At 41.7% G+C, this 12,932-nt stretch overlaps 1 long non-coding RNA gene across 2 annotated transcripts in view; it reads right to left on the bottom strand.

The window, feature by feature from the left end:
* Positions 1–12,932, bottom strand: part of LOC114703688 — an 81,220-nt gene that overhangs the window by 43,753 nt on the left and 24,535 nt on the right. The gene's annotated exons all lie outside the window — the stretch shown is intronic.

Below are 12,932 nucleotides of genomic sequence, written 5' to 3'. Positions count from 1 at the left end.
CCATCTCAGAGATAGAGAAACAGCAGAGAATGTAAAGTCACAACTGGAAAGTGTTTGAGTGTTGGTGGGTTCCTGCAGACTGAATGCTGGTGGGTTTCTGCAGGCTGAGTGCTGTTGGGTTTCTGCATGCTGAGTACTATTGGGTTCCAGTATGATAAATGCTGGTTTCCTGCATGCTGCCCCTTTCATCTGTTGTTAGCCAGGAGGCAGTTCCATTCTTTAGGTATGGGTAAACTGTGAGTTTGAGTTGAATATCTCTGAATCTCTTTTCAGTGTTTTTAGTAATAACACCTTTCTATACTTTGAAATTGCTTTCAGAATTTTCCTATCAAAAGAATCCTATCCTTGCTCATATATATTTTCCCTTTCAAATTTCCAATATTTCCTGTCTCTTATTCTTCTAAAGATGGAGGCAGAAAAAACTATCTAAACAAACCACAGAATACTTTTTTACATTTTATTGTAAGGTCCATGAGAGCACACATAATGAGAGTTTGCTGAATGAGTTGCTGATCAATATTCTTCTTTGTGACTTGTTTGTGTGTTTGGTGTGGCATTTAATAAAGCACAGTAAATGTATTGATTTCTTAAGGCTTCCCTAGCAAATAATCACAAACACGGAGCTTTAACAGGAATCTGTCCCCCATAGGTCTAGAGGACATATCCAAATTTAAGGTGGTGCTGAAACGGCCACAATCCCTAAGTAGTCTTAAGGGACTTCAACCTCTGTTCAACCTCTCCCAGCATTCTCCAGAGATGCCACACAGTCTCACCCAATCTCTGCTTCAGCCTTGGCCTGCTGGGTTTATCATTAAGAAAGAGAAGCCAGACCTGGGTAGCCAGCACCTGTTAACCAGGCAGAGGGAGGGTGTGCCTGTCCTGTCTTTCTACCAGCATAACAGCCTGGTCATGGGTTTATATTTCTCTTTGATTAATATTTGTGGGTACAAAGGGTTGTTTGTTTGTTTCTAGAGATAGGATATCATGCAGCCCAGACTGGCTTTGAACTTTTGATCCTCCTGCCTCAGCCTCCCAACTGCTGAGATTACAGATGTGTGCCATCATGATTGGCGGCATAATTTAGTAAGCCAAAAATCATTGTGTTCATCTTTGATTACAGCAGCATGTTTCTTTGAATAGAGTTCATTTATTGGGATATACTGGCTTATATCATTTTAAGTTCATACTGATGCCCTTTGAATGGTCATACTATCATCCCAATTATTTATCATGGCTGGTATGATTCAGACAGCTTTGGTTTTATGTGTTTGTGTGTTTGTGCATGCATGTGTGTATTTGAGACAGGGTTTCTCTGTGTAGCCTTGGCTGTCCTGGAACTTGCTCTGTAGACCAGGCTGGCCTTGAACTCATAGAGATCCACCTATCTCTGCCTCCCAAGTACTGGGATTAGGTAATTAATATTTTTATGTTATTCTTAAGATTGGGCTATGTTGATATCTTGATAGAGGCAGACATCATGGGAGTAGGAGGAAACCTGGTACCCAGGAAGTTCCCAGGAATTCACAAGGATGACCCCAGCTTAGACTACTAGCAATAGTGGAGAGGGTGCCTGAGCTGGCCTACCCTGGTTATCAGATGAGTGAATACCCTAACTGTCAACGTAGAGCCTTCAACTAATAACTGATGGAAACAGATGCAGAGATGCACAGCCAAGCACTAGGCCAAGCTCTGGGAGTCCAGTCAAAGAGAGTGAAGAGGGATTCTACGAGCAAGGGGGGTCAAAGTCACGATGGGGAAATCTACATACAACTGAACCAAGCTCATAGGAACTCATGAACTTTAGACTGGCAGCTCTGGAGCCTGCGTAGGACCAGACTAGGCCCTCTGCATAGGGGAGACAGTTGTGTAGCTTGGTCTGTTTGAAGAGTTGCTGGAAGTGTGATCAGGATCTATCCCTGGTGCATGAACTGGCTTTTTGGAGCCCATTACCTATGGTGGGACACCTTGTACAGCCTTGATGCAAGGGGAGGGGCTTGGACCTGCCTCAAATGAATGTACTAGGCTTTGCTGACTCCCCATGGGAGGCCTTACCTTTTCAGAGAAGGGAAGGGGAGGTAGATTGAGGAGAAAGACTTGGGGGGAGTGGGAGGAAGGATGAGAAGGGGACCTGTGATTGGTATGTAAAATGAATAAAAACTTTCTTAATAAAGAAAAAAAGATTAGGCTCTGTCATACATGATGGGTGATATTGTTCTGTATGCTGTGAATATGTGTTGCTCTGATTGGTTGATAAATAAAGCTGTTTGGCCAATGATGAGGCAGAATAAGGTTAGGTGAGACAGTCTAACTAGAGAGGGAGGAAGGAAAAAGAGCAGAGCAGGGGAGACGCTGCTAGCCACCACCAGAAGAAGCAAGATATAAAGTACCGGTACACCACAAGCCATGTGGCAAAGTATAGATTTTAGAAATGGGTTAATTTAAGACATAAGAGCTAGCTAGCAAGAAGCCTGACCCATTAGGCCATATAGTTTAAAAATAATATAAGTCTCTGAGTAATTATTTTAAAAGTGGCTGTGAGACTGCAGGGCCACAGACACCAGGTGGGACACAGGAAAACTCCCAACTACATTTGGCACCCAATGTGAGGCTCTCAAATTTCCATAAGGCCTAAAAGAGTTTAAAAAGGGCTTCTAAACACACAATAACAGAGCCAAAAATAGCTTTCTACTTCATGTTTCATGTGGGTTGAGATATAGAGATGCCAAGGTACAAAGATGCTGTGGTGTGTGGACTTAAGCTATAATATGGTGGGTTCATGGCACGTGAGCTTGAGTGCAGCATGGCAGATTCCTGCTGCAGTACACAGATGTTTCCCCAGCCTTTGACCATTCTTTCAGTCTTTTGGGGGCCCTCCACATTCCCCCTTTCACAAGTACCAATGATAGGACTCAACCATGAGTCCTACCTGCCCTAAGAACCACTAGCTAACAGATAAATTAGATATAAAACTTTAGACTCAAAAATATAGGATAGATAAAATATTTCCTTTAATTTTACCAAATACAAATAGGCTAGATATTGTAACTGTAATTCTTGCTTAATAACTGTTCTATTATATGTAATTTTGCTATGTTGAAGTTAAAACCTTCCTTTTGAATAGAAAGAAAAGGGGGAAATGATGGGTGATGTTGTTCTGTATACTGTGAATATGTGTTACTCTGATTGGCAAAAATAAAGCTGTTTGGCCAATGGTGAGGCAGAATAAGGTTAGGTGAGACATTTTAAGCAGAGAGGGAGGAAGGAAAAAAAGCAGATCAGGGGAGATGCTGCCAGGAGAAGCAAGACATAAAGTACTGGTAAGCCACAAGCCATGTGGCAAAGCATAGATTTATAGAAATGGGTTAGTTTAAGACATAAGAGGCAGCTAGTGAGAAACCTGAGCCATTAGGCCATATAGTCTCTGAGTAATTATTTTAAAAACGGCTACAGGACTGTGGGGCTGCAGAAGCCGGGTAGGACACTGGAAAACTTCCAACAACACATACACACCTAAATGTATCCTCTCTAGAAAGACAGAGAAATTCTGCAGCAAATGAAGTCATCTAGAATTCACCATAGTAGAAACTCTTTACCGAGTAGGTTAATATCTGAAATTGGTTTTGAAAGTTCCCTTATATAAAATAGCTAGACTCCACCTATTAAAGGAATCTAGTAGTTCAACTTCCCCTAGTCATAGGAAATGATCACCCCAGACAAAATACATTTTTCTTAGTAGGTATACAAAATATAACATCTTAATTTGGCTAAACCTAGTTAAGAAAACCAAAGACTTCAGTGGGGGAAAATAAAGGTACTTGCTGAGTATCTTTCAAAGTTTGATAAAAATCAAATCTTTGATAGCTGAAAGGTCATGGATACATTCCCTAAACAACTTTCTTATACAATTGTATGCTTAATTATATTCTTAAAATCATTGATTTACCTTAAAGTTCAGTACATAGTCACTTCCTGTTGAGCACATGGTGATATATCTACATTTTAAAAGTATTTTGTTTCCTAACAAGAACACAAACTTAATATTTATGTGTTTATAACAAGGTATAGGTCTCATCTACATCTTCACAAATTAAGTGATTAGACTCCCTGTCCATGGGTTCCCTTCCAAAGGGTTATGCAGTCTGGTCCTGGACACACACACACACACACACACACACACACACACACACACACACCAAAATGTATATATAATATCTGCCTTTCTGAAAGCAGGCATATGCATAGTCCTTTCAATCCTAGGTTTGTCAACTCTCTGGAACTCAGAACACTGATAATAGCTACTTATTAGGAAAAGTCAAAGAGAAGTATAACAATTTTTAATTAGACCCTAAGACTAAAAGGTGAAATTAGTAGGAATTTTTTTTCATTTTCTTTTTTCTTTTTTTTTTTTTTTTGGTTTTTCGAGACAGGGTTTCTCTGTGTAGCTTTGCGCCTTTCCTGGGACTCACTTGGTAGCCCAGGCTGGCCTCGAACTCACAGAGATCCGCCTGGCTTTGCCTCCCGAGTGCTGGGATTAAAGGCGTGCGCCACCACCGCCTGGCCTTTTTTTTCATTTTCTAAGTTTTGATGATTATTCCAAATTTCTGGGAAATTTTATGCCTTCCCACCATTCTCTGAGTGCCAAATGTGCACTCAGAGGATGATGTTACTTTTTATGTATTTATTTATCTTTGTATGTGTACATACAGGTACTTGCATGAGTTTATGTCCACCAAAAGAGGCTACCAGATCCACTTAGAACTGGAGTTGCAGGTGGTTGTGAGCAGCCTAACATGGAGTTTTCAACAAGGGCACACAATGTGCTATTAAACTTTAAAAGGCTACAATGTCTTCTGCATCCCTTTATATCAGGTGTTATCCCCATGTTCTTGAGCTCTGTTTCAGTGCTGAATCATTACTGAAGTGTATGCTTGCCAGGAATTGCAAAAGGAAAGCCAAGCCCTTCTCACAGCCAGCATCGAAATAGCATTGACTCTCAACTTTGGTATCCTGAAAGCTGCAGCACAGGACCTGACACTGTCTATTTCTCTACACTTTATTTAAAATCTTTCCCATACTCAGATGTGTACGCATTTTACGTTTTCATGTCCTTACTTTTATGTCTTTTAGTCTTAAAATTGCAGAGCAGAGCTGTACAGAATGAGGAAATTTTACATAAATAAGATCTCTGAGCATAGATTTAAGGCATCTGAGTTACTTTATTTCTGTGTATATACTTGATAAGAGCATTGCATGAATAAAGTGAAGAATGAACAATAGATGAGGGAGTATTCATGGCACATTCAGACCTTATCAGGCCTGCGATCAGTTATCTGTTGAAGAAAATTACATTGCATCTGTCAATAGACTTAATAACTCTGGGTCTGTGATTTCATAATGGATAATCACACAAATTCAGGAAGCTATACCATATGCCATTCCAGTTTTCTACTCTTATTCACCTTAATTTTCTAGATGACTGAAATTATCTAGCCCTGCACTGGAGATGGCCCACATGGAAACAGGGCCTGCAGGAATCCAGCCCCTCCCACACCAGGCCTGTGCAGGTTGAGGCTGCTGGGTTTTGTCTGAGATCCAGGCATCTAATTGAAATGAGCAGAACTTGGAAATTGTAAACCTGGACAATGCAAGTGATTAATGGGTGGGAAACAGTGCAGGGAAGATGTGGAACAGCTGGGGGAACTGAGGAGGGAGAAATGGGGTGGTGAAGGCCAATGATTTGGTATCTGATGAAGAATTCCACATCTCTCTGTGAGCCATGGGGGATATAGAGTAAATGGTGCAGATTATTCTAGAAAACTTTTCATGGAAGCAGAGACTCTCAAGGACACTTCATTTCCATTGATTAAAGATGTTACTGCTATTTATAGACTCATTTATCCACTTTCATATAATATGGTCACTGTATCAGTAAGTAATGGTGCTTGTTTTCTACAAATACTGAATGACTTCATTTCAGCCATCTAACCAAGTAGGTGTTTCTTGTTCTCAGGTGAGATCTGATGAAGGCAGTTCTTGGTGGGGTTTGGGCTGCTCAATGACATCATCAGGGTCTCAAATTCTTTCCATCTTTCTCCTAGACTGTCTACCACAGCTCTTGTCCTCATGCTTTTTTACAATGCCAAGTGGCCACTACATCTGTAGACCACCCTTCCCTGTGCAGGACAGGTGTGATCAACACCTGTCTCTTCACATCAGAAGCAAACTTGACTAGAGACTCCCAATAGATGCTTGCTGGAATTTCACTAGCCCAAATTGCTTCTCGCAGACAAGGAAATTTCCAAAGAAGCAGACCAAGTCAGCATCTCATTTGGGACTGGCATGTGGCTGCCTACAAACAACTGGAGATGTGTGAACAGGGAAGGTGGGATGGACACATGTCAGTTCAGTAATGGCCAGGGACGGCTGCCACCATGTGCTAATGCTCCTAAGGAAAGACAACAGGAGAAGCTTTAGGCAACGGTGCTATCACCCGGATGGTCTAAGCAAAGGCAAAGGTGTTGGTCACCTGTGCTTGTTGTGTGTGTGTTGGTTGCCTGTGCTTGCATGATTTCTTTGTGGTTATTATTTTTTATAGTTTTGCACATAAACGCTTTACACACTGACCCCTCTCATCCTCCCACCTCTGTGCCAACCTTCTTCTTACATCCTCTGTCTTTCCTACAAATATCTTTCACACATTCATGTCTATTTATTTTGTTTTGGGTTCTATGGGGATTAATCAGGACCATCTGTGTAACCACGGGTTTGGAGCTAGCCATGGGAGCCTGGAGGGCTCAGCCAAGGGTACACAATTAAAGGCACTGATTCTCCCTTTCCCAGAATCTATCAATAGCCAATGCCCAGGGTAGGGCCCCATGAGCCCCTCCCTCTTTTTTGACTAATTGTCGGATGAGGGCCAGTTTTGTGTGGGCCCAAGGTAACTATAGTTGTTGTGAGCTAATGAATGCAATGGCTGTGTTGAGTCTAGAGAATGACATTTCACAGACTGTCACCCTATCTAATGGCTCTTGCGTACTTCCTGCCCCCGTTCCTGTCTCTGTTTTCCCAGTGCCAGAATTAAAAGCTGATGTGTATATGCAGCGTGTCACACATTTTTAAAATAAGGCCATTTGTTTTCTTGATGTTTAGGGTTTTTTTTTTTGTATATTCTTTTTTTTTTTGGATTCTGTGTTTTTTATAATTTTTTTTAAAACTTTTTAAAATTGATTCTTTGGGAATTTCACATCATGTACCCCACTCCCACTCATTTCCCATTCCTTTCATATCTGTCCTTCACCCTGATAACCGATCTCCCCAAAAGAAAGTAAAATAATTAAAATTAACATTAAGAATAAAAAAGTCATGCCAGCCCCTCCTCTGCTAACCTCAGCCTTCTCTCGCACCTGTCACAGCTGCCACAGCTGTCACAGCTGTCTTGTCTCCAGGACCACCGTGTATGTGCCGCTTGGCTCCTGCTTACCCACCTCTCCATCACATATTCATTCATTGTAGTGACTTGGGAACTGAGATGTGACACAGAGTATACCCGTCTGCCCAAGCAGCATTGCTTACAAATGTTCATTGAAATCAGTCTTTGGTCTGGTTCAAGGCCTCTGGCTTCTGCTACACCATCAATATTGGACCCTCACTGAGACTCCTCTCTGCTGTCCTGTTGTTGTCCTGAGTCATAGAGATTGTGTGGCTATGATTCTGCCAGTTCTCCTGCTCCCATACTACTGGGGCCAACTCTCCCACATCCATGTCACTGGGCCCTCTCCCATGCCACCAGGGCCAGCTGTCCTGCACCCATGCTACCAGGGTCAGCTCTCCTGCATCCTCTCCACTGGCACCAGCTCTCCCATGCCCATGCTGGGCAGTGGTCAGTGAGGGGTGGAGCCAACTAAGCAAGGCTTTTGAACATCAGCATGGCTTCAGGCAACAGTCCAGACCACAGGCATCTGCTTTCACAGATATTCTACACTAGACATACTGACTAAAGAGTCAGAACTAAGATCTTCATATGAGAGAGAAAACATAGCATTTGTCTTTAGTGCTGGGGTTAATGATTATTGTCAGCTCCATATATTTCTCTTCAAATTTCATTTTCCTTTACAGCTGAATAATATTCCATTGTGTACATGTACCACATCTGCATTATTAACTGATCATCTGATGGGCCACTAGGCTGAGTTGTCTCAGGAGTAGTATAGTTGGCTCATATGGTAATTTTTAGTTTTTATTTATTTATTTATTTATTTATTTATTTATTTATTTTTGAGAAACCTCTGAACTTATTTCCAAAGTAGCTATATAAATATGCACTCCCGCCAACAGTGTATAAGGATCCCCTTTCAACACATCTGCACCAGCATCTATTATTGATGATGTTCTTGAGGATGGCCATTCTGAGTGTAATGTGATGGAGTCTAAGCCTCCTATTGCTTACCTGGAGAAATTAAAAGTCTCCTTTAGAATGAGAAAAGACAGAGACCAAGCACTGAATTTGTAGTAGTGGCAATGTCACAGCCTTGTGGCCTTGGTCAGACCATTTACACGGGAGCAAGTATGTAGGTCCTTTGACTTCATTTCATTGTCCAAGGTCCACACAGCAAGGATATTTCTAGTGACCAGAAAATCAAGACTCTTGGCAAGTGGGACTTCTCTCCCATTTGTGAATGACTGGGTAAGTCTGGGACCCAGAAGAGTCCTAATTTGGAAGGACCCCAAGGAATATGTGTGTAAATGTACCTGTGGCTCTTGTACTTGTGGCATTCTCATAGGCTGGAATCCTGATATTTGCTGAAATATCAGGATAGCCTGAGACTTGCTATTATCCAAGAAAGACACTGCTGAGAGATGGGTTGTGCACCCATGCCACCCAGTCACTGTGTCTGGTCTCATTACAGTGGATCCATTCCCTGTTCTGATACCTAGTTCATGGGAGATAGCTAGGCAGGTGGTACCTAGGGAGGTGATGCCTAGAGGGGTGATGTCTAGAGGGGTGATGCCTAGAGGGGTGATGCCTAGAGGGGTGATGTCTAGAGGGGTGATGTCTAGAGGGGTGATGTCTAGAGGGGTGATGCCTAGAGAGATGATGCCTAGGAGGGTGATGCTTAGGGAGGTCATGCCTAGAGGGATGTGAGGTGTTCAACTTTTTGTTTTGCTTGAGAGAAGACTTCCTTCTATCTAGATGCATAACAGTTCTGTAAACTCACTCAAAAATGTCAAGAACCAGTGTGACTTCTGAGATATTTCCTTTTCCTTGAAGACCTTCTTCCTCTGCCTTGGCCTCTCAAGCCTCAGGATGCACATTTCCCTGGTCAGCTGTTTCTTACAGGCCATGGGAGGGTTGGGCACAGACCCAGCTCCTCTCTGCCTTCTGCCGGTGTGCTACTTGCCATTGATTTTTTCTGGATACATTTTTGTTTTGTTTTGTTTTTTCCAAGGCAGATGAAACTTCATGGACCATTTCTTCCTACTTTCCTAGAAACAAAGGCCAACCCATGGGAGGGCGTGTGAGACAGGAGACTTACACAGAAAGTCACTTCTCAGCATCCGCCAAGGAAAGTGCTGACCTAGTGGAGGAGCGCTGGGATTTGGAGCCAGTGCTCCTAGACGATGCACAGCTGCGCGCACACACATTAATCACGCAGCTTCCCCAGCACCAGGCAGAGTGGGATTTCTGTGATCAAGGGCTCAGTATAAAAAATGTTGTAGCCCTCTCTCTCTCTCTCTCTCTCTCTCTCTCTCTCTCTCTCTCTCTCTCTCTCTCTCTCCCTTTCTCCCTCTCCCTCCCTTCCTCTCTTTGCAGCTTTATCCACTCACTGTAGCTCACTCTAGCTTTCTAAGAGGAGTAGATGCTTTTCATGTCTCCCCCAAATGCTCTTATTTTTCTGTTATTTGCACTTTCCCAGTTGAAGTGCAACAGATGTTTCAAAAGGGTTCGGAACAAAATTCCTCATTAGGGAACCATGACAAATAAATCACATCCTTAACTGCACAACCCCCATTTGCTCAGATCTTGGTGGATTTTTTTTCCCAGGGTGAGAAGTGGAAGAAGAATCTATAATAAAACTAAGTGAAAAGAACATAATAATAATCACATTTATTGACTGAGCTGGGAGTTGCTGCTTGTCTAAGTACTTTCCCATCTGTTATTTTACTCCACACTCACAACCCCCTCAGGGACAGGTATTACTGCCTCCATTTAACTTATAAGAAATGGAAATGCAAACAGGACTGGGGAATTGAGCAAAAGATTAAGCTGATCCACATCTGAAGAATTTGATCAGAGTATAGAATGCTACAGTGTCCACACACATGCAAATTACAGATTCCCACAATAAACCAAGCCTTCTACGTTTTAACAGTAAGATGATTCCTACTACCAGCGTGTTCTGGACTTCAATTTTCCCTCCATTATTTTTATGAATTTTCAAGGGTATCTTAGATATATTCATCACCTCACCTCAAATTGTTTATTGTGGGTTTTTTGCAAACATTAATAATAGCATTATCACCAGCAGCAGACTCTCAGAATAAAGCAGATTGCACTGTAACTCTTTGATATACTTGTGTGCACCCAGTGTGACTTGTTTGATGTCTGGTGCCAGATAAACAGGTCCATCAAGTCTTTAAAGCAAATGTGCCTTCAATCAGATGTAAGCGACAATGACTGTAACTTCCAGTTTATTAGGTGGGGATGTTAGGGTAGAGGGACAAATGCTGTGAACTCTTTTGTATCCCTCATCTTTCCTATGGCCCAGTCTTCCAGTGTCTCTCAGATCTCTGAACCTCAATCCTCTTATCAAGAGCTTTGTTAGCCACTCTAGTCCAAATGGCTATATACTAACTAACTAGTGAACTGCTCAACCCATTTATCATGAATTTCTGTTATTTGGAAAGGTGCAATGTCCCAAAGTCCCAGAACAGTACTTACACTGAAGCAGGCACTCAAATATATTTACGAAAAGGATCAGAAGTCAGGAGAAAATAACAAAGTAAAATAAAATGCTTTGTGAAGAATCAGAATGGTATTGAAGGGTCTCTAAACACAAGAACTTAAGGACTCCAGTCTTGAGTTTGCGCACTGTCCAAGGTGCCATTCTTTCATCAAAGGTCAGTTTCCTAATCATGATGTTAAAAGCCATATACACATATGAACTTCCTTTCAGAGGACAATGAGAAAAGGTAGTAGTCATATATCTCAGGCCAGCAGTATAATTTTTTATTACCATGCCCAGCCTGAAGCTGAAGTGTGAAGCTTGCAGGAAACAGGAAAACATCCAATGTCATGTCTGTTTTTTTATTGTTAGTGTTGTTGCTGTTTTAATAATCTCTACAGAGTACAGATCTTCAATGATCCAGAATCCAAACAAAAAGAAAAACCTTCCCAGACACCACCCATGCCCACATACCCTCATCCATCACTGTCCCAGTGGCTGGCCAGCAGGGAAGATTCCTGTGGGCAGGCTTCCCCACCAACACCCCCGATAGGACTCTGCAATCTACAAGACCCACACCCTGCCCCAAACCCAACCATCCCCCTGTGACCTCAGTGGCATCCTGAGACACAGAATCCACCAGCTCAGACTGGATCAAAAGTGGCTCCCTGAGACACAGAATCTGCCAGCTCCAATTAGACCAACAGATACTGTTGGACCAAGATTGGCTCCTTGAGACATAGACACAGCAAGCACAGATTGGACCAAGAGTAGCTTACTCAGACACAGGCACCTCTTGCCTTATTGAAGGAAGAGATGGGTAGATGCCAGTGCAAAAATACATACAACAACATAAAGAGCAATATGGCACCACCAGAACTTAGTGGTTCAACAACAGCAAGACCTGAACATCACAACATAGAAGAAGCAGAAGAAAGTGATCTTAAAAATAACTTCATGAAGATGATAGAGGCCTTTAAAGAGGAAATGAAAAATTCCATTAAAGAAATTGAGGAAAAGAGAAACAAAAATTGGAAAAAATCAATAAATCCCTTAAAGAAAGCCAAGAAAACCAAGAAAAAACAATTAAATAGGTGAAGGAAACAGTTCGAGACCTGAAAATTGAAATAGAAACAATAAAGAAGATCCAATCCAAGAGAATGCTGGGAATAGAAATACTGAGTAAATGAACAGGAACTACAGATGCAAGGCTAACCAAAAGAATACAAGAGGTGGAAGAGAGAATCTCTTGTGTGGAGGATACAACTGAGGAAAGAATTTGTCAGTCAAAGAAAACACCAAAGCCAAAAAAGTCATGACACAAAATGTCCAGGAAGTCTGGGACACCATGAAAAGGCTAAACCTAAGAATATTAGAGATAGAAGAAGGAGAAGAATACCAACTCAAAGACACAGAAAATATATTCAACAAAATCATAGAAGAAAACTTTCCCAACTTAACTAAGGAAATACCTATGAAGATAAAAGAAGCTTATAGAACAACAAATAGACTAGACCTCCAAAACATTCCCTTGCCACATAATAATTAAACCACTAAACATACAGAATAAAGAAAGAATATTAAGAGCAGCAAAGGAAAAAGGCCAAGTGACTTATAAAGGCAGACCCATCAGAATAACACCCAACTTCTCAATGGAGAAAAGCCATTTTCTCAATGAAAGGCAGAAGGACCTGGACAGATGTAGCTAGAAGGTCCTAGACAGACATAATGCAGACACTAAAATACCATGGGTGCCAGCCCAGACTAATATACCAAGCAAAACTTTCAGTCACCATAAACTAAGTGAAGAAGACATTCCAAGACAAAACCAGATTTAAACAATACGTATCCACAAATCCAGCCCTAGAGAAAGAACTAGAAGGAAAACTCCAACCTAAGGAAGTCAGATGCACTCACAAAAACACAGGCAATAGATAACCTCACAGCAGCAAATCCCAAAGAAGGGAAATACACACACACTACCACCAA

The sequence above is a fragment of the Peromyscus leucopus genome, chromosome 10 (genome assembly GCF_004664715.2).
Source record: "Peromyscus leucopus breed LL Stock chromosome 10, UCI_PerLeu_2.1, whole genome shotgun sequence".
Lineage (NCBI taxonomy): Eukaryota > Metazoa > Chordata > Mammalia > Rodentia > Cricetidae > Peromyscus > Peromyscus leucopus.
The sequence above is the reverse complement of the archived record's forward strand: the minus strand, read 5'-3'. Positions and strand labels throughout refer to the sequence as shown.